This window comes from Mustela nivalis, assembly GCF_964662115.1.
Source record: "Mustela nivalis genome assembly, chromosome: 10".
Lineage (NCBI taxonomy): Eukaryota > Metazoa > Chordata > Mammalia > Carnivora > Mustelidae > Mustela > Mustela nivalis.
In genome coordinates this window covers 82,432,846-82,454,861 of record NC_139029.1, presented here as the reverse complement: position 1 = coordinate 82,454,861, position 22,016 = coordinate 82,432,846, and the positions used below count along the sequence as shown (strand labels likewise).

At 39.2% G+C, this 22,016-nt stretch overlaps 1 long non-coding RNA gene across 1 annotated transcript in view; it reads left to right on the top strand.

Moving 5' to 3' along the window:
• Nucleotides 1-13,083: 13,083 nt before the first annotated feature.
• Nucleotides 13,084-22,016, top strand: part of LOC309842375 — a 28,610-nt gene continuing 19,677 nt past the window's right edge. Inside the window, exons 1-2 of the long non-coding RNA XR_014299624.1 lie at nt 13,084-13,346; nt 13,537-13,638. This is a non-coding gene — a long non-coding RNA (uncharacterized lncRNA). The remainder of the gene's footprint in view (nt 13,347-13,536; nt 13,639-22,016) is intronic.

The window sequence follows — 22,016 nt, the reverse complement described above, 5'->3', positions numbered from 1 at the left end:
GAGCGTTGCACACTCTCTCCAGCAGGACCCCGGCCAGCTGGTCCTTCTAGGAAACTGGTGGCAATGGTGTCATTCCTAGGAGCACAATCCAACCAAGAATGAAGATTTTATGGCCATGAGGAAGCTCACTGTGGGGGATGCAGTGCTCAGGTTATTTATTTTCCTTTCTTCAGCACCCATCAGTAAATATTGCCTTAAGTGAAATGGATTAATTCTAGCTACTGCTCTGGACTGATTGGTTGTGGGGTCTGTAGAAAATCTCTTCATTTCTTCAACAGTTTTTTGCAGTCTTCATAAGTTTCATTTGTATTGAGTTGACCCCTGTGCAAAAAAGAAAAAAAAAATTACTTCTTATAGTTATAGGCCACGATAATAAATTTTACCAGTCTCTTAATTTCCTGTCACTTGGAGTCTAGTTGGGGACCTTCGCAGTCCTGAACCATGTGGAGCCTGGCTCAGGGTAGCTTGGTGTGGAGATATAAAGCATTTATATGGTATTGTACAAATGTAAAAAGCCTACTCACATAGACTGTAAAAAGCCTACTCACATAGACTATCTCATTTGAACTTTGCTGGGAGTAAAATGAGTATCTAGACTGTTCTCGGTAATGAAGAGCCTCAAGTTGGTTCAGGAGTTCTACAATGTCCTTCTGGCAGCCTGGAGGGTGGATGGGCCCCCGTCTACACCATGTTCTACAGTCTATGTAAAATGTGCACACACGTAGGACTGAGAATGCTGGTGGGGGGAGTGTTGGGGTGGGGGCTTGGGAGGGACACACAATTCAGGTGTGCCTGAGCAAATAATGATCCAGATGGGGTCCAGTCCTTTCAGTCTGACATTGATGCTAGTGGGCTTTCCCAGGTTAGGGGAATTTGAATTAATCCAAGGTGTTATCAGAATGATACAGGTTCTTTTTCTTGTTAAGAGAGAAACAACAGAATATGAAACTATGTGAGGGACTATAAGAGGTAAAAGGTCAGAGGCTGAAATAGTTTCATTTGCTAAAATGATCTGGGGATGGGTGTGTCTTTAATGATGTTAGCCCATCAATTTAGCATTGAAATAACCAGTATGGCTTTTCTTTTTCTTCTCCTTTTTCTTTTGTTTTCTTCTTCATAGCTTTTCTTGTACAGTTCCTAAAACATGGAACAGTTCCACTTTTTAAGTTGGCATTTTTGAGAGCTATTTTATTTTATTTTATTTATTTATTTTTTAAAAAAGATTTTATTTATTTATTTGACAGACAGAGATCACAAGTAGGCAGAGAGGCAGGCAGAGAGAAGAGGAAGCAGGCTCTCGGCTGAGCAGACAGCCCAATGCAGGGCTCGATCCCAGGACTCTGGGATCATGACCTGAGCTGAAGGCAGAGGCTTTAACCCACTGAACCACCCAGGTGCCCTGAAAGCCATTTTATTTTAATATTTAAGTATTGCCAAAGATAAACACAGCTGAATACTAAAGTGGTAAAGAGAGCCTTTGATCTGTCATATATTATTGCAGTAGGGAAAAGAGTATAGCAAGAGCTGAACTCAACTTCGATTTGTAAAGTGGTGACCTGGCATTTAATAGGGAGAATGAGGGACCAGGGAGCAGAGGGAGAGGGATGCAAGAGAGCTGGAGAAGTAGAAAATTATGAAAAGAGGGAAGGGAGGGTTGGCTCTTGTGAAGCCCATCTGGGTTTGCTAATTGGCATTTGCCCAGTTAAACCTCTGTGATGGTTAATTTTATGTTTCAGATTGACTGAATCATGGGATGCCCAGAGCTGATTAAATATTATTTCTGCAATTGTCTGTGAGGGTGTCTCCAAAGAGATTAACATTCGAATTGGTGAACTTGGTTAGTAGGCTAACTTTTTAAACATTCCACAAGAGGAAGTGCCTGCGGGTTCCTTTTTTAGAAGCTTTGTGGGTTGATTTTTTTTCCTTTTCTTTTTTGTACATTTTTAATTGCAGTTTTAAAGTGAATCGTAAGAGAACCTCAGCATTGTGCACGGTAAGAGAATGTGTCAGTATTTCAGGGTTCTACATTTTATCTGTAAAATGTGACTTTTTTTTTTTTTTATCACAACAAAAGTAAAATGTTGCTTTGTAAAAAAAAAATCCCCATTGTGGGTGGGATCATCCAATCCACCGAGGTCCAGAAATGAACAAAAAGGCAGAGGAAGGTTGCATTTGCTCTCTGCCTGATTGGTTGAGTTGGGACATTGGTTTCTCCTGCCCTCGTGCTCTTGGTTCTTAGGCCGTCAGTCTGGGGCTGGAATCTACACCATCATCTCTCTGGCTCTAAGGCTCTTCGGCTGAACTATCCCAGTGGATTTGCTGCCTCTCCAGTTTGGAGATGTCAAATTGCGAGGGGCAAGGAGGAGCTCTCAACCTCCATAATCATGCAAGCCTATTCCTTATAAGTTATAATAATGATACATAAAAATATTAAATATAGCATGTCCCACATAATAAAGATTCAATAAATGTTGTTTCAGCCTCCCTTCCAATCTCCTCCTAGGGTACCTCTCCACGAAGCTAGAAGATGGGCATTGCCCAATACTTCCTTGCAACTAGGGTGCCATATATAACTTTGAGTCTTCCTATCAGATGCACTGGCTTGAGGCAGGACTTGGAAAGTAAGGCGCAAGGCAACCATTTCATAGCAGTGGATTTATACTCTCTTAGTTTAGCTAAACTTGAACTACCTTTCTCAGAATTCCCTTCCCTGAATAGTTCTGGGTTAGCGTGGGCTACGTGATCTTGCCTGAGATCTGGAAGGTGGAAATGAAGGAGCAATCATCATCTTTTTACCCTCAGAAGGTCTGTGGAGGACACCGGGCCCTGTTGCAGCTGTATATCAATAGTCACTGTCTGTGGGTCACCTTTCTGGCCTGTGGTAGGAGCCAAACCCACAGCTCTTCTAGCTCCCACTAAATCCTCCCTTTCAGATTTAATTCCTGGGCCAGGTTTGTGTGTGAAGGCTTCTCTTACAAGATATCCCATTATTCAAGTGGAAGGCTTAGAAGCAGTAAGAGGCCAATGTGGGATTCAATTTTTCTGATGGGTCCCAGCTCGTGCTTACCGGTTCTAGGTTATCCTGGTTCTCTTGAACTTTACCTTCATCTTTCCTTCCCAACCACCCGTCTTGCTGACCTGGAGCCGTCAGTCTCCAGCACCAGGTGCAGGAGCAGTAGTCATATGTAAACCACTGATCTACTCCCATAGTTGAGTAAGATCAAGTCCCTACAATAGAGCCCATATTATTCCTAGCAGTTCTGCTTTTCTGGCTAAGACACAGGGGCAGTGTGGTCCTCTGGTCAGCAGCCCTCTGCAGAGGAAGAATGATTTTGAGGGTTCAGGTGTTTCCTAAAAGCCTAGAATCTGCTGAATTCCGATAATTTCATAAGCTCCAGATACCTCCTGATAAATCCCTTTGTCCTTTTACTAGCCAGGGTGCTTTCTGTTGTCTGTTACAGAACTCTGCTGTGGAAGGTATTATTATTTCCACTTTAGCTGTGGTTTCTGTCTTCATAGTGCTTATGGTTTAGCAAAAGAGATGGTATTACAAGGGTGATATGTTCCCTTTCCTTCCATTGAAACAACTTCCTTTCATTTTTGGTGACCCTTTTTTCACTTCCTAAGAGGGAAGTAGTCTTTTTCCTTTGTTACATCAAAAGAAAGCTGGGGCAGAGAGCATCTTGCTAAAACTCACACGTAAGTTTGATGTGAGAGCCAATGTCTCATTGCTTGCTAGCTCCAGGATTTGGGGGAGTGTTGAGTCCAAGTGGCAGCTGCTTACACACTGGGTTGGGAGAAACAACTGGGAAATATCTTCTTGCTAAACATGATAGTGAAGGCAGATATCTAGTTTAGAACCTGTCAAAAGATAAGAAAAAACAAACCAACAAACAAATAGAAAAAACTATTAGAAAGCCTGGCCCGTCCTACAGCTCAATAGATGTAGCTCTCATATCATACAAAGGCAAAACCAAATTCTACCTTCTATTTGTGGCCAATTTTCACCTTTCCAAATGTAGATGGATGTTCTTATTCTAGAATGTTCTTATTCTAGGAAGATTATAAATTGAAATAACTCAGACCAAATTATAAGCTACTATTTCAAATTTAAGACATTGTCATTTGAAAATTCTAAAAGCTGTAATAATATTTTACATTCTGTTTTTTTTTTTCATCTAGCAGGATTTTTAGGGTTTTACCTCATTTTGTAAATAAAAGAATGATGAAACCTCTCCTTAGATCTTCTTTCAGTCTTAAAGTGGTTTTTTCTAGTGTATCCATCTGGTAATATAAAATAAACATTGAGGGGAATGGAACAAAAAGAAAACAAGCATCCTTCCTTCCAAAATCCCAGGGCTGTAGAGCTCTGATTTTAGACTCCATATCTTCCTAATGCACCCATGAAATTCTCTGAGTACTCTACCCTGATCAGCATTACTATCTAGTACAGACTCTTTATTCCTGAATTGAAGCTGCCAGTTTCCCAGCATGGAAACAGTGAAGTGATCATGAAGTTGACGTCACCCACTCAGGAAAGGGTGGGGCCAGCTCACAGGATCAGGCGTGGGACTTTAAGGAAAGGAGCAGCCTTTAGTTGGTTTGGGAGCTCTCGGCACACTCTTTCAGGATGGCAGATTCGGATATAACAAGCATTGGGTACTTATTACGCATTAGGCCTGTGCTACACATTTGAACATTATGTCATTTACTCATTACCACAATCTTGGAAGACTAGCTTTATGATACACCATTATCTCTCTTTCACAAAGAAGGAAATTGATGCTCAGCGAGGCAAAGAACTTGCTAAAGGTTGTGCACTAACCAGCAGTGGAGTCGGATTCATGTCAAGTTGCTCCTTTACCCTGCTGCTGGGTCGAGAGACGACGAAAGCCTCTTATCTCTTTGCCCCCTGTCCATCAGCCCCGTGGACATTTTTTGGAGCAGGTTCTTGGTTTTGTGGGTTTTCAGACAGGAAGAAGATTTAAAATCCTGTGTCTATCCCCAATCTCAGTTCTTGCAGTCAAGCCAAATCTACAACCACTAATGGTGATTCGCTGATTAGGCTCCACAAACCAGTTAACCCTTTAGTGAAATTTGTACCCCTTTGTCCCTTACGAGCTTTCTGTAGTTCAAAATAATAATACCCCACATAAAAGAATTGCATACCTGTTTATCAGGAGAGAATCCTGCAAAAGTGATCTCTGCTTTTTGTGCGGGGAAGGAACTTGAATAGCATCTGGCAGAATGAGAGTGTGGGCGTGGCAGTGGGCTGGGGGCAAGCACTTAGAAAGTTTTTCTTTTTTTAACCATTTTGGAGTATGTAACATACTAGATGCTCAGTTGTCTACTAAATAAACTAAAATATATTTCTTTCACCTCTGTCTTCCCCCAGCGACCTCTTCTCAAGAGCTCTTCTGTCTAGGTAATGACTAGCATATACAAGTTTTAGCACATGTCTGTTTAGATTAATAAAATATTCAGTAAAATTTGTTCAGCAAATGTTCCACGTATGAATAAACATTTTTACCTATTTGTGAAGTGCAGGATTCTCTTTATGTCTCTTAGATTAAGCTTGTAAAATTATGTTGTTTGAATTTTCTAAATCTCAGTTTTTTCCCCTACTGTTTCTGTTTCTGATAAAGGTGTTTTAAAAATCTCTCACTGTCATTGCATTGCCTAGTTCTTTGTTATTCTGTTAGTTTTAGCTTATAAACTTGAGGCCAGATTATTAGATGCATATATATTTATTGATGTAACAGTGGGATGTTCATTCTTATTATTTAGTGCCCAACTTTCTCATTATTTTTTCAAAACATTTACATTTACTCACTTGAGACATGAGTTTTCTTTTGATTAATAGCCTCATGATACATCTTTTCTAGCTCTTTATTTCCAAAATTTCTGCATAATTTCATTCTAACATGTTTCCCATTTAATCTATTTACATTTATTATGCTTATTGGTATATTTGGACTTTTTGCTATCTCATATTTTTGGGTTATTAGGCTTCCCATTTGCGCTTTTCTTTGTTGTCTCTCTTCTTCTTTCTTTCGAAATGAGAGATTTAAAATTAATTTATTTTTAAAATTCCAGTATACTTAACATACAGTGTTATATTAGTTTCAGGTGTACAATATAGCAATTCAACAATTCTACATACTGCTCAGTGCTCATCATGATAACTGTACTCTTAATTCCCTTCACCTTTTCACCTGTCCCCTTATCCACCTCCCTCTGGTAACCATCTGTTAGTTCTCTGTAGTTAAGAGTCAGTTTTTTGGGGGTGCCTGGGTGGCTCAGTGGGTTAAGCCGCTGCCTTCGGCTCAGGTCATGATCTCAGGGTCCTGGGATCGAGTCCCACGTCAGGCTCTCTGCTCAGCAGGGAGCCTGCTTCCCTCTCTCTCTCTCTGCCTGCCTCTCCGTCTACCTGTGATCTCTCTCTGTCAAATAAATAAATAAAATCTTTAAAAAAAAAAAAAAGAAAAGAAAAAGAAACTCTGCTCTAGAAGAAACAAACATGAATGAAAATGTAAAAGTCCTCAGGTCATTGAGATAATAACATCCATTTTTTAGAAAGGGAAGTTATGAAATAAGATCAAAGAAATGAAACAAATGTATTAAAATCTTAGAAATGAAAAATACAATATTTTAAAATTCAAAAGTATACATAACATAGAAAATTAAATTAGTATAGAGTACTGGAAAACTCACCAAAATTCAAAATAGCATGACGAAAAGAACTTTTTTTAATATGCAGAAGTGAATAAGGGCCTGGAGGACAAAAATTAAGAGTTTCCAACTTCTAACAGTAGTTCCAGGAAGGACGTTAGAGGCAATTGCGCCCACGCAATATTCAAAGATAGAGTGAATAAAATAGTTTAGGACACGAAGAAGGCTATCAGCACTTATTAAAAGAACTCTCTGAGTACAGGGAAGATGAACAAAGATAAATCTGTATCATGACACATCAGAGTAAATCAGAATATTAATATGCAAGGAGAAAACTTTTAAGAACTACCAAAGAAAATGAGAGATTACCTAAAAAGCATTGACTGTCAACACTTTTTAAAGTCTTTTTATTGTCAATAGATTTTGCATTGGTAGCAATAGATACCAGAAAATAGTGGAATGATAGCTTCTAAAACCTTAGGCAGAATAACATTCAACCTAAATTCTACACTCAGCCAAGCTATCTTTCAAGAGTATGAGAAAAATAAAAATACTTTCAGACATAATAAGAATACCTATAGACTCAATGTAGATAAGAATTTCTGTATGTACATAGAGAAGCAAAGGTGTATGTATATATCCTACATGTAAAATTGTATATAATCATATATGCATATATATGGATGTGTATCTATACATATATAGTTTTAGCTTCTAAACCAGGGTAGGAACAAAAAAAGGGCAAATATGTAAGACAAGGGCAAATATGTGAAACTTGCTGCAATCCACCTTCTTTATTGTGCACAGGGACCAAACTCCTGGCTGGTGCTGTCTGCACCTGTATCCAGAGTCTAGTAGACTCTCCATCTCATACTGCTATCTGCTTCTGCTGCACAAAGATGCTTCTCTTATTTGTAAGCATGGTTTTGTGTGTGGATGTTCTCTTTCATATATTATCTGTCAATGCAATGGCTGGAACAAGGGCTTTGGGACAATAAGGAGAGGCTCGGAGTGTGAACTGCTAAAATATATTTTAAAATTCATGGTTCCTGAAAATATGATTTTTGGTGGCTCTACTCCAGGATTTCTCCATCTCAGAACTCATGGCATTTTGGGCTAGATAATTATTTGTTAGGGGAAGGGGGCTGTCTATTGCATTATAGAAGGTCTAGAAGCATTCTGGGTCTCTATTCACTAGATGTCAATAGCAACCCCCTCCCACCCAGTCGTGATGAGCAAAAATGTGTTTAGATCTAGCCAAATATACATGAGGAGGGTGTGTGTGTGTGTCAAAGGTGCACCCAGTAGAGAACTATAGCTCTTGTTTGTGAATATCTCTTTTTTTTCTGTCTAATTCCTGGTCATATAAAATCAGTATTTGATTCTTTACATATGTAAGGAAAATTTACTTATTTTTTTGTTTTTAATTTTTTAAAAGACTTTATTTATTTATTTGATAGACAGAGATCACAAATAGGCAGAGAAGCAGGCAGAGAGAGAAGGGGAAGCAGGCTCCCCGCTGAGCAGAGAGCCCGATTCAGGACTTAGTTCCAGGACCCCCGAGATCATGACCTGAGCCGAAGGCAGAGGCTTTAAACCACTGAGCCACCCAGGCACCCCGTAAGGAAAATTTAAACTGATTTTTTCATTTAATTTATCTTTTTAGAGTATGTATTGCTACAGCATTGGATTTCTAAAGCATTCAATTGACAAGGGTATCAAGATGATACCCTGGTTTGGATGTTAGTTGCTTCAGATGATATAATAACTTGGAAGAATGTTTTAGAGGGCATCAGAAGCACATAAATGGTAGTGAGCTTGAGCACTTGTGATGTGTCCTTGACCTTATTTTGTTCTAATTCCTTGGACAGCACTGCATCTAAGATACACCATTACTTTCACAAATAGTTTCACTTAATAAATGTCACCTGCACTCACCCCACTGTTGACAGGACAATTCTGTCAAGTGATGGTTTTGGAGAGACAACCCATGGCTGAGGTTGTTGTATGAAATGCTCTTCACTTCTGCCAGCTCTGGCAGCCCTAGAAAAATGACTTGATGTTCACTGATCTTACTCCTTTCTGAGTGCTCTACTCATTCTCTCAGGATATCTAAGATCGGCTACGGTTTGACATGTTGAGAGATTCATTTTGCACGAAGAGGAACATTTCTACTTCTACAGAAGAAAGACTAACATGTGAACCTGTCTGGTCTGGGATGAAGTCTGAGAAGGTGGTAGATACTTGCTACCTTACTGTAAGGAGGAGCCATGATACAGTGTGCTCAGAGGGATGGCTGGAAAGGGCCAGGTCTTGCTGAAGCTGCTGGCAGAGATCAAACAGGTTCAGCCTGAAGAAGTGGAGCCAGATCAGAGAGACAGGAAAACAAAACAAAACAAAGCAAAAAAAAAAACCCCAACAAGCCCAAAGTGAGCATGTCCTCTCACGAAGGGACCCTGGCCTTGGAACAGAGAGTGCCCTGTTTCTGTTGTCTCAGTCTGACAGAGGAAGTTCTTTCTAACAGACACTCACTGTTGTCCTTGTTTTGTGAGGCAAGTTGTTTCCTTAAGGTCTGGAGTGTCTTGTTCCACTTGGGTATTAGATGGCTGTGTGAACTAAGGTGTGGTTTTGTGACCTTTGAGACTCACTGGTGATGAGTGCAATGTTGTGGATTAGTCCGTTGCCAAGAAATACTTCCTCTCCTCATGAGTTTTTATTTTCCTAGCTTTATAGGGCCTTAAGTCCCAGAATGCAGTCCTTTAAAAAAGAGAGAGAGAGAGAGAGAGAGAGAGAGAACACTACCTCTCTCTACCTGTGACTGTCATAAAGCTTAGAGGTTGTAACACTTCGATGGCCTTCTCCAAAGGATGGTTTACTAGGATGAACTTCACCTTGCCTTTACTTAATTAGTTTTCTAACACCTCTTTCTCTAAATAAGGGGTCTGATTTCCAAGTCATAACTTCAAGTGTAGCAGTATGATGTATTTATGCATTTATATAAGGTATGATGATATGTTGGTATTAAAGGACTATAAATAAAACATCTAAATTAATAAAGCATTTGTTGAGTGGATAACATATATTAGATTTCCATGGCTCTGCTCAAACATGAAAGTATTCCTCGATCCCAGAAATGTACCAGAGGCAATCTTTTTTGTTCTAAACTCCTATTTACATATATTTGTACTTTTCTTATAGCAATTTTTTAATCTTCTCTTTTTCATTAAAGTAACATACATTTGAGACTTTTATTTACTAGATTGTAAGTTCTTAGAGAGCAAGATTCATATTTTGTTCATCTCCCTTGCTCAACTTTGACAAGGTGTAGCCAGAGGTGGGCAAAAGAGGTTCTTAATAAATATTGGTTTTAATTCCATTTAAATATTAGAATTAATTTTTAAAAGGGCAAACGAGGAATCATGCACACAAGTCTCCTCAATTTCTCCATTATTTCCCCATTTTGTGATGTTAATGTAAGTACTTAGCTTTGGGGGAGGGCAAGAATACACGAGAACTGTTCTAACACATCCTTATTTGCAGCATACGTTGAATACTTTCCTCCTATGGCTTATCTTCAAGGCTGGGATAGACAGCAGATCCTTCACTACTTGGCTTGGCCTTTTATATAATATAGACACACAAAATTGCTTGAAAAAGACTTTTCTGTGCCCCAGTTTTCACATTGTCTAAACAGGCAGAAACTGCATCTGCCAATAACATTGATCCAGACGCTCCCATGCATTTTCCATATGGAACTCTATTAATTGGGGTTCAGCCAGAGAAAGAGAACCACCATGAATCTGTCTAATCATTATGGGAATAAGATTTTTTTAAAATGGGAGGAACTGAGGGAGTGAAATTTAAAAAGGCCAGTGGGGCCCATTTTTGTTTTTTGTTTTCTAGGAAAACTAAGAAATAGCCACATCATTGATAGATTGCAACTACTGTAAACCAACAATCTTTTGTCAGTAATACTGAGTGCTTTTCACAGCATAACTTTAATGTTATTAGGATAAGCAGCATATCCTGCTCCTCACTAGGAGTAAGTAAGAGGAAGGACAAAGGGGAAAAAAGAAGAAAGAACCCTTTTTTGATACCACTTTGCAGAGCAAAGATTATCACATAGTAGGCACTCAATAAATAGTTGTGGAATAAATAAATAAATTGTTAAGACTTGAACATTAAGAGAAGATTCACATGGATCCATGGTAGGCTTTGTTGAAGTCTATGTCAAAGATAGACTCAGTATTGGGTGATCCAGGAGGCCCTTTCCACAGTAGAATAGTTTGAGATGTCCAGATAGGGCCTAATCAAAAGTAGGGGTAAGGGCCTACTTATCCAGAGTGATTCCATCTTGGATTCAACAGTCATTTTGTTGTTTATACCGTAAAATTTAAACTGTCCCTGCCCCCCCACCCCAGGACTTACTAAAAAACAAGCCCGGGAAACCAGTCCCAGGTAACAAAGCCCAAATACAAGGGTGCTCAGGCCAGGTGGAGGTATCCAATCAGTGGGGGCGCATACTGTCTCCCTAGCTACCAAGGAGTATGGGCCCTGCCTTTTGGGCGCCAATTCTGACTGACGTGATAGGCTAGTTCAAATGTCTACTATAGAGTAAATTGTAATTCAATTGGTCACATATGTGTGGCCTAGCATGACTGTGCAGCTTTCTCTGTGTTACAATCTTATTGGCCACCTGTGCATGGCCAGGCCCAACCACATGGCCTTTGCCCTTAAAAGCTAGTCTGTGAAGCAGAGAGAGATTGCCCTCTCTGTAAGAGGTGTAGCCCCAAACGTTTGGTTTGATTCTTGATGCTTGGCGCGAAATAAAGCTTTGCTTGACCTTGGCTTTGTATCAGTCTCGCTCCTTTAATCATAGACCCATTATTGGGGGACCTTTCATAGGTGGGCCTGAAATATTTGCATCTGTTCTAAGGCAGACTAAGGAATTTGTAAGGTCTTAAGTAGGTGTTGTTCCTATCCAACTCATCAGACTTTCTTCATTGCCAATTTCATAAAGCTAGGTTGTAAATTGTGGGACTGCTCTGGACTATAGTGAGAAGATTATAATCCTACAGGGCCCAGCATCCATGTTCTTCACCAGCAGGGCCCTATAGCCCATTTACTATGAAAATCACATGACCAAATGAGCTTGGTGTTCTCCTCAGGTAGATTCTGTTATCAAAACTAATATTCTCTAAACTAATATTATTTAGTTCTAATTAGTTCTAATATTATTTAGTTCTGTAATATTAGAGTTTGTCTAAACTTATATTATTTAAGGATGGAAGTTTTAGGAACCTTGAACAATATGGGCTCTGACTGGACTTTCATGACCAAAGTTCAAGCATTATCCTTTGTGGGTGATAATAATACAGCATGAGGTCTGAGTGAAGCTGTTCAAGGTCTTCGTTCTGGAGTCAGACCTGTGTTCTTGGCACTAGTGCTTACTGTGATGTTGAACAAACTACTTAGCTACTTTAAACTTCAGTTCCCTTATCCTTCAAATGAGACTAATAATGGTATGAGGGTTTATTGTGTAGATTGAACGCCCTTATATGTTATGTCATATACGACATGATACAATGTATCTGCCACGTAGTAAACTCTCATGAAATGGTAACTCTTTAATTTTATTATTATAAATGTATTCTTTGGCAAAAGACACTTCCTATCCAATTGTCCTTTGAAAACATCAAAGCCTTTCATTATGATGCATTCAGTTTTCCTACTTCCTGACTTTGTCTACAAACAAAGTATTACCGATTCATCTTTTGAGGTCAACCTCCTTCATGAAGCATGTCCCCAACCTTCCATCTCATTTCCATTTTCATCTCAACCATCTTGGCATTCCTACCATCCATATTACTAAGAAATATACCATGGTATTTAATTCATTACTACTTGTTTTTCTTTCATGGCTCTTTTCTTCTCACTAGAATTTTTAAGTACCTTAAGAGCAAGGATTGCGCTATATACCACATTTGTGCCATCTCGAGTATTCTATGTGGTGCTGGCAAAGAGCCTATGCTCAGTAAACAACTGTTGATTTTACTTTTTATTTGGAGGGTGATTAAAATAATGTTCTTCTGCTCGAATGTATCAAAGGACAGCTCACGAGATGTCACTGATAGCTCTGGACTGGGTCTAGAGAGATGATCCCTGGGCTTAATGAGGACCAAAGGGATTCTGGCCACACATCACATGTGCACAGGATATGTAGGGGACCAGTGAACATTCAATAAAAGAATCTGGTTTAAACAAACCAAATGATCATATACCCTCTGCTCAACCCTGGGTATTGTTGGTATAAAGCCAGTGGTGTGTGGCTGGAGAGGTGGGGAAGACTCGGTTGTCTGACCATACGGTATGCACCATCAAAAGTGCTCTCTCTTTTCCAACAGCTCCCAGGCTTCTAGCAGGCCAAGGGCAGGGCCTGATCTAGAATAGAAAGTTGACAGACAACAGAACACCGTGCCTAAGCAGGACTGAGAGAATGGAAAAACTGATCCACAGGAGGTCCACCCTGCCAATTCAGCGGCCGTTGGAGGAAATGCTTTCAAAATAGAATGCGTGGAGCCTGGCAGGCCAGCACAGGAAGACATGCCAAAGCTTGCAAGCTCCCTATCAGAGACAGGGTGGATCCCGCATGCTAAATCATAGCTTTTCGAAAGGTATGGTACCTCCTAACTATCTTCTGTATCACTGCCAATCTTTCAGTATGGTCTAGATTGATACCAGGTAGGCAGAGACCAAGGAGAGTAAAACAATTCAGGTGCACAAGTTGTAATGGATGGCTTGCAGCTTTCCTTTCAAAAAATATATCATGGGTATCCTGCTTTATGCTAACTTTCCTATCCTCAGTGGACCCGGGTGCCAATGGTGAACTCCAGGAATGCAAATGGATTGTTGAAGTTAAGCACTTAAAGTTTCACAGTCCTTCTACTTGCTTCTGTCACTGAACAGGTGAGTGGATTGTGGCAACATTTCTAGAGGCTTCTGCTTTAGTTTCATAGATGACATGCTCAGTGGCAGATCTGTAAATGACCACAGTGGCGATCTTATGGAAAGGGCTGGCCTGTTTCTTCTTGATTGGGAAGAAAGAAACCTGTTTAACCAGATGACTTAATCCTTCTTCCTGGGAGAAAATACAACAAAAGACTAACAAATGCAAGAATGATGCCAGTTTTCCCTGAAGGAATTTCTGGGGAAGAGATGGGGGATAGTGCTGTTGGAGGGATAGGTTATGACCTGCTTGGAAGACATAAAATAAAATTGTGACTAAAAACTCAGAGTAATTTTTTAACCTGAGGCCTAAAGTAGTCGGTTCAAAGGAAAACAAATTCAGGGATGCCAAACAGAGATTATTGGCTATCAGATGAGAGAGAAAATGAGCCATTGTGATTTGAAAATAGCCAACACAGTAAGTTTCTTCTGTTTGATTCATGAAAGTCAATCTCTCATAGTACCTCACTGACCGTTTGGGGGAGCGGGGAAGGACCTTCTGTAGAAACAGAAATGTGCCTTCTCTCACTTCAGTTCCGTCAAACATACAAAGAGGCCCCAGACACAGAGCTTTCACTGAGTGATTAGGAAATCTTTATGGATACACCTGAATGAGAAAAGGAGACCAATTTTTGATAATCCAGTGGGACAGATTCCTTTTCTTCACCTTTGGCTTTAAGTATCCCTGCTTTCTAATGTCAGGTCTGTGATCAGAGGACACCTGAGAAGTCTTTGTAAGGAAAATGCTACACTCTGACTTGTCACATGTGTAGATCAAAAGAAGTGGCAGTGGCCTGGGAGAAAATTCAGTCCTTTTCTGTGAACAGGAGACTTTGTTCACACTCTGAGATGGTAAGAAGTGTTACCTTCTACTTAAGTCACTTCTTAAATGAGCTGAGACACTTAGACCATTTCCTGCCAGTGGGGTGGCAGGAAAGCTGACACTTCAGGAAGACTCCGATGGTTTTGAAATGATTTTTCAGAACTTGAGAAATTTGTATGAATGTCCTAGAATATCATTGTGTGAATATTTGTGTCAGGAGTATTTCTGAATTCAAACGGCCATATTGGCAAGTAATTCAGGAGTAGAGAGTAAAGTCAGTGCAGGAGCAGAGAGCAGATAGGATTAGGACACAGAATTAATAAGCCTGAAGTATCGGTGAATGACATTTGGGTGAGACATAGAACCCTGAAGGAAAGAGACTTATTCTCCGCAGCTGGAGAAAACCAGAACAAAACAAAACAATCCGTTACTTATGTCAAATTAAATTTCAGAGCAATTACAATTTAAATGTAAAAAAACCCCATAATGATAGTTGAAGTTTATGCAGGAGTTTCATAATCTAGGAATAGGGAAGGCTTTCTAAAAATGACATCTGAAGGAGCCTGGGTGGCTCAGTGGGTTAAAGCCTCTGCCTTTGGCTCAGGTCATGGTCCCACGTGAGGCTCTCTGCTCAGCAGGGAGCCAGCTTTGTCCTCTCTGCCTGCCTCTCTGCCTACTTGTGATCTCTATCTATCAAATAAATAAATAAAATATTAAAAAAATTAAATAAAAATGACATCTGGAGCCAACATCTAAAGAAACAATTTGCAGGTTGGTTGCATGAAAATATTTCTATGACAGCACTGTGAACAGGGGACCTGGGTGGCATAGTTGGTTTTGCATCTGACTCTCAGTTTCAGCTCAGTCATGATCTCAGGGTCCTGAGATTGAGCCCTAGGCCGGGCTCTGTGCTAAGTATAGAGTCTGCTTGAGAAGCTCTGCCCTCCCCCCATTTTCTCTCTCTCTTTCAAATAAACAAATGAATAAATCTTTAAAATAAGTACTATAAACAAATTTGAACAACAGATAAAAAGTACTAAGCTTTCTTATATAAGAGGTATGACAAAAGAGGCATAAAATCAATAAGGAAGTAGTGGACACTTCTGGAGAAAAACAAGAAACAATATACAGGGCCATTAAACATATGAAATAAAGCTTAAACTCATCAATGTTGAAATAAATGTAAATTAAAAGAATGCTTACCGTTTTATCATGGAAAATATTTAAGAATTGATAATAACCAAGGTTTAGTATAACAGGCTAGGGGCCATCTCAATACACTATGGGAGAGAATTAAACAATGGTACAAATTATATGAAGAACAATCTTGCAACCATTGTTTCAAAATGTAAAATACGTGTACTTTGTGGCCCTGTATTTCTAATTTTAAAAATTATTTAAGGATGGAATCACCAAGAAGCAAAAGTATGTATATAAGATGCTCATTGCTATTTTATTTAACATGACAACAAATGGAAACTACCTAATATTTCACAGACTAATGGTGAGTTTAAAAAAGCTAAGGCATAACAATGAACAACTTTAAACTATAATGTAAACATAAATTTAGTCATATTAAGACATATCTGTGATGTATTTGGTGAAAAAAGAACACAAAGAAACACTTATAATAATACTCAAGTTATGCACTCAAATTTTAATATGATTTTTCCCCCAGCATTTTATTAAGAAAATTTCAAAGATACAGAGAAGTGAAAGAGCAAGAAACACACGTATAGTTTCCACCTAGATTCAATAAGGGCTAACATTTTGCCGTACTTATTTCTCTCTTTCTCTGAACACACACACACACACACACACACACACACACACACACACACACACACACACAACCTTGATCCATGAATGTTCTCTAATCATTTATTGGGACCCAGATCCTGCCTGATCTGATTAGAGGGACTTCCATGCCTTTGCATCCCTCTAAAGGCAGCCCATTCTATTTTTGATAGTGTTCTCTAAGGAAGTTTCTCCCTCGTTTGCATTCAAACCTGCATTTAGGAGGGGAATTTATTTTTTTAAAGATTTTATTTATTTATTTGACAGACAGAGATCACAAGTAGGCGCGCCACCGAGCAGAGAGCCTGATGCGGGACTCGATCCCAGGACTCTGAGATCATGACCCAAGCTGAAGGCAGAGGCTTTAACCCACTGAGCCACCCAGGTGCCCCTCGGAGGCGGATATTATCACTATAGTTCAGCTATGACTTTTTCTCAGGTAGGAGGGTGCTGAAATACAAAAATTTAATCTCTTAAATTCAATCAGGAATATCTCAATTCTAGCTTTTATGTTTCGAAAAGTAGCAATAATAATGTCTTTGGCAGATTTGTCTTAAAAAAAAAAGTCTGAGTCAGATTTTAGAAAGAGAAATCCGTATTAATCTGTCTTTCCTATTCTGAGGTGGGGAGGGAAAGAGTACCCCCTCAGACAGACATCTTCACCTGTGGAACAGCTTTCCCTCATACGGTCATGGCCAACCACCACTAAGCAAAACCACTGTGCTCTGGGACTGTTCCAGTCTGTCAGGGAGGCAGATGCTAGATAAGAAGATGCTGACAGGCCTTCTGGTGTCCTTCCAAGCTCCCCTTCAGAGTTCAGCTCCTTTGTCTTGATCTCCTCATCTCTGCTAACCATCCCCTCCCAGGTGGGCAGGGCAGGGATTGTTCTTTTATGTCTCTCTCTTGCTTGGTAAATCACCTCAGCATGGATTAATACAACCGATGTTCTTTTCTCTTCATAGAGTGTGTATGTGTGTGAGAGAGTTGAGGAGGAGGGTGCTTTCAGAAATTGGGAGGCTGGATGACTTGTCCTCTGCAAACTCCCCAGGTTTGGTCTTGGTCTCCTCCCTTCTCTCTTTCCCTAGCTTCTTAATGCCCATTTCCACTTTCTTTCTATTTCTGTGTCCGTGCTATGCTCCTCTTCTCACAGGGACTTTCTCTTGAGATTTCTCCTCTGTCAAAGATGTCACTTGTCTCAGTTCCTCTGGGGACTGATAATTCAACTGTGAAGTGAGATTTCCTTCTTCAGAGTTGTCTGTTAGGTTCTCTGACAAACAATAATGTTCTCTTTAGGTCTGGTTTACTTCAAAATGTTCCAGTGGGGCAGAAGTTTCATAAATCTCTCTCAGCGATGGTATTTGGACTCATGGTTAATGAATACTAAAGTTTTAACAGAGGTTCAGGTACCAGGTGAATGGCAGATTTCCTGCTCATTGTTATGAGTCTTCCATGTTAGTTTCAGGATTGGCTTCCAGAGATTAGGTTTTAAGTTAACATAAGGGTAAAGTCCCACAGACTGGATATAAGTTTAAAATGGACACAGAGTAGGGGGAAGACATTTAGCTTTTATTCAAAGCTCATTATAATCTTAGGTTGTTAAGGGCTGATTAAGGTAAGAAACTGGAAAATTGTCATTTCAATCTTTATCAGATCATTTGTCATGATTCTCTCATACTGTTATGATATATATACTCTCTCCTGTCTTCCAAAGAATGTCAGAATTTGTGGAAGGTCCAGAGATTCTTGTCAGTGTCATCATGTATTTACTTTATGGGTTATTCGAGGTTAGAATAAAGTACATGATGAATTTCAGTTCAATTTCTCTACCAAAATATCAAAATGAAAAGATATAAAAGGTATTGGATCACTGAAAAGGAAATGAAATAATAAAATTATTGAATGTTTGTTACATCTGCCAAAGTAGCAAATGAATCCATTCCTGGAAGATTCAAAACTTTACAAAGATATACACTGCAATGTTATCTATCAGCTAAAGAGTAAATATGTATCAAAACAATTCAATTGAAGCAATATACTAAAGTTACTAATGAATTACATATAAAATACATCAATGCTATGATAAAAAGTCATTTTAGATATAGCATTTATACTATGTTTTTAAATAAATGGTTAAAAGATTATTTAATGCTGAGACAGAATGATCATTTGACAACCTCTCAAGTCCTAGTCTGGTATTTTATTTCTAGAACTCTTACATATTATATTTATATTTTTGGTAAATTTTATTAGTGACTGTTTCAGCACCAGACATTATATCCATATCAGTTGCAATGAAGATATCTATATATATGAATTAAAAAAATAATCTGTTCTGATTAGCAGAATATTTTGGCAAAAATATTTCATATTTATTAAAGAAGATAGCCCTGGTAATTATTAAAAAAAATCAGTGCTAGGTAAATCAGCTTTGTGTTGAGCACCCAGTACATATACAACAGCACAGTACACATTGGGGAGACTACAAAGTTGCATAACAGTTCCTTTTTCTAGGACCACACAGTCTATGATTGGTGTACAGATTGCATACGTGTAAGATAAAAATAATCAGTTGTGAAAGATAAATAATAATATAAGATAATATGTAATGAGTGGTAAGTGGAAGATGCTGCTAACAAGCATTGTACTAGGAGCAGCAGATGGTTTTTTGTGTTGTGAAGATGATAGAACATTTTCTAGAGGAAGGAAATTTTGTAGAAAAATTGGGGAGGGTTTTTTTTTTAAGGATTTTATTTATTTATTTGACACAGAGAGAGAGAGATCACAAGTAGGCAGAGAGGCAGGAAGAAAGAGAAAGAGAGAGGAGGAAGCAGGCTCCCCACTGAGCAGAGAGCCCAACATGGGGCTCGATCCCAGGACCCTGAGACCAAGACCTGAGCTGAAGGCAGAGGCTTAACCCACTGAGTCACCCACGCACCCAAGTGGGGAGTGTTTTTACTGAGAATGGGTAAGCTGATGTACCACAGATCTGCCAACTTAAGGAAAAGAGAGAAGACATTTCAAAAATTAAGTAAAAATGTTATTTGCTTACAGAACTTAAATTGTTTAAATGAGGATTCCCCCCAAGGCAGGTGACATGAATTTTGTCCCAATCAAGACCTTGACCACTTAGCCCTTCATAATACAAGATGCTGTTTTAGGCTACTATAACTAGATAATATGCTGTAAATTACTCTGGGATTTCGAAATTGTCTGGTTGCATTTCTACAGAGCTGCTGTGTTTTCCCTAGGAGGTGTTGACTCAATAATTTATATTCTTATATATACACTTTTTTTTTTTTTTTTTTTTTTTTTTGCAGATACTTAACTAAGGCTGACATCACTGGTTGAGTATTTCTTTGTAGAATTCTTGAATATCTACCCACACAAATCAAAATTCAGAAGAGTTTACAGTGGAAAGTTAAATACCAAGAATTTTAGGCATGTTCTATACAAATAATTGACTCTATGTAATCTTCACCTAATATGTCTGATTGGTATTTAAAAATTATATTAAAATTTATTTTCTATTTCATTGCAGTTTATCAAACTGTTATAGACTTTAAGGTTTACTGTTTACCCAGTCAGTTTTGCCCAAACCATCTTATCATCAGAACCTTTTCCAGGGTGCCTGGGTGCTCAGTGGGTTAAGCTGCTGCCTTCAGCTCAGGTCATGATCTCAGGGTTCTGGGATCGAGTCCTACATCGGGCTCTCTGCTCAACAGGGAGCCTGCTTCCTCCTCTCTCTCTCTCTCTCTGCCTGCCTCTCTGCCTTCTTGTGATTTCTCTCTGTCAAATAAATAAATAAATCTTTAAAAACAAAAAAAAAAAGGAACCTTTTCCAGGTAACAACTAACCCTACCATCCAGAAGAAAGGTCTTTTCAGATTGCAAGTTTAAATCTTTCAGTTTTATTTCATACTTCAATAATAGCTGTAATTTAGCTAAATAGCCCTTGGTAATTTCATCCAAATGAGTAGTCTCCAGGAGAGAGAAAGTATATTTAGCGTCTAGGACTTTGTAAGAAACTATAGAATAATTCTTAAACTGCCCTTCCGAGATACAAAAAATACACAAATAATAGAGAGATCTACTTAGAGACAAATACAAGGTGGAAATACTCTTGTAACATGGTGACTGTAGGAACATCCATTAAAATGTAGATTGGGAAGTGAACTGCTAGACTTAAATTCAAGGACTGCCTAGTGTGGAGAGAATTATTTACGGAATTTGTTTTCTGACTGATAGAAAAGAATGGGATCTGGATTCTGACAGACCAGGGCTCAAACCTGATCTCCGAGCTTTAGGAGCTGTATGCCCTGAGCATCTTACTTTGTCTCTTGGCGCCTCTGTGTTTCCGTCTGTAAAATGAAGGTATCACAACTCATCCTCGAAGGAAGTTGTGCGGCTTCCACATCTGTGTAAAGAGAGCAGAGAAATGCTCTATAAATGTCAGTGCTCTATTTTCCCTTCCCCACATGGGGCAAATGCTCCATCTAACTACTGCATGGACAATGGTCTACACACTTTGAAAATCCCTAGATAGATTTAAAAATAAAAGAAAGCCAGAGGAAAGATTTTCACAAATCTGTACAGAGAGAAAGCAAAAGAAGTCAGGTGGGGAATGACTTTTATTTCAAAAAGAGCTTGGATGGAAATGAAGGAAACTCAAGGAGGTACCGAAAGAACAGTGGGCTGATTGTTAGAGTAATTAGTGGCAAAACTTCAATGTCAGGTTGTTTTTGGATCCCCATGTTACCACAATAAACCTGTGTGAAGTTTCTCCCTGTGGGTGGCAGCTGGCCAGCTCCGAGTGCAGATATTTACGTGTCCTAGAGACAGGATGTGACACCACATGGGCTACTTAAGACACAGGGCTTGAGGTGGGCTGATGAACCCTTAATGCCCAGCAAGAGTGATCCTGCCTGTGAGTTAAGAAAGCCCTGGATGTTTTGAGAAGACTGCCAATATAATCCTGGTTGGAGTGTGATTTGATAAAAAAAAAAAAAATCTCTAAAAATACTTCCTCACCTGCTGTCCTGTTCTTGCAAGTTTTGCTGTCAGGAATTTTTTTCTTCCAGTGAAGGTATTATCATTTTCAGATGTTCTCTTTTGAAATGGAAGAATCTGCAAGAGGTTTTAAGGCAATGAATTTTTGTCCTGTTCCTTTACTTAGTCCTAGTAGGTGAATCAACTTGAACCCGAGCTTTACTCCTTCCAGGACTGAAGTATGCTGGATATGTCTGGTGAGATGCCTGGGCAGTTCACAGGACTGTTTATACAAGCTGAGCATGTCTGGGTGGAAACTTCATCCTAAAAGCAAAAAAAGCCAGACCCCATGCTTGGCTGAGTCATAAAGTCTTAGACATTGAAGAGGAAAAATGACTTTGAACACAAAATTGTAGAGTTGGTCTTTTGACAGGGAAAGAGAGTAAGTAAAAATAGAAAAATTCCTTTCACCAAGAATATAACTGGTTAAGCTTGAGAAACACCTTGTGAGGATCCCCATCTTTAGAGATAAACCCAAGTAGGAGAGAGGCATTACCCTCTTCGGTTCACAGATCACCTTGAAAGCCCTGGTTGTCTGTGGATCAGTGGCCTTGGCTGGGTGAGACATTCATGGACTTTGTCTGGGGGCTGGAATTTCTATGTTAAGAGGTGGGAGAACCTTGTGAGATCTGCTCAGGTTGCAGATGGAAAATGTATGTATATGATCAGAGTTG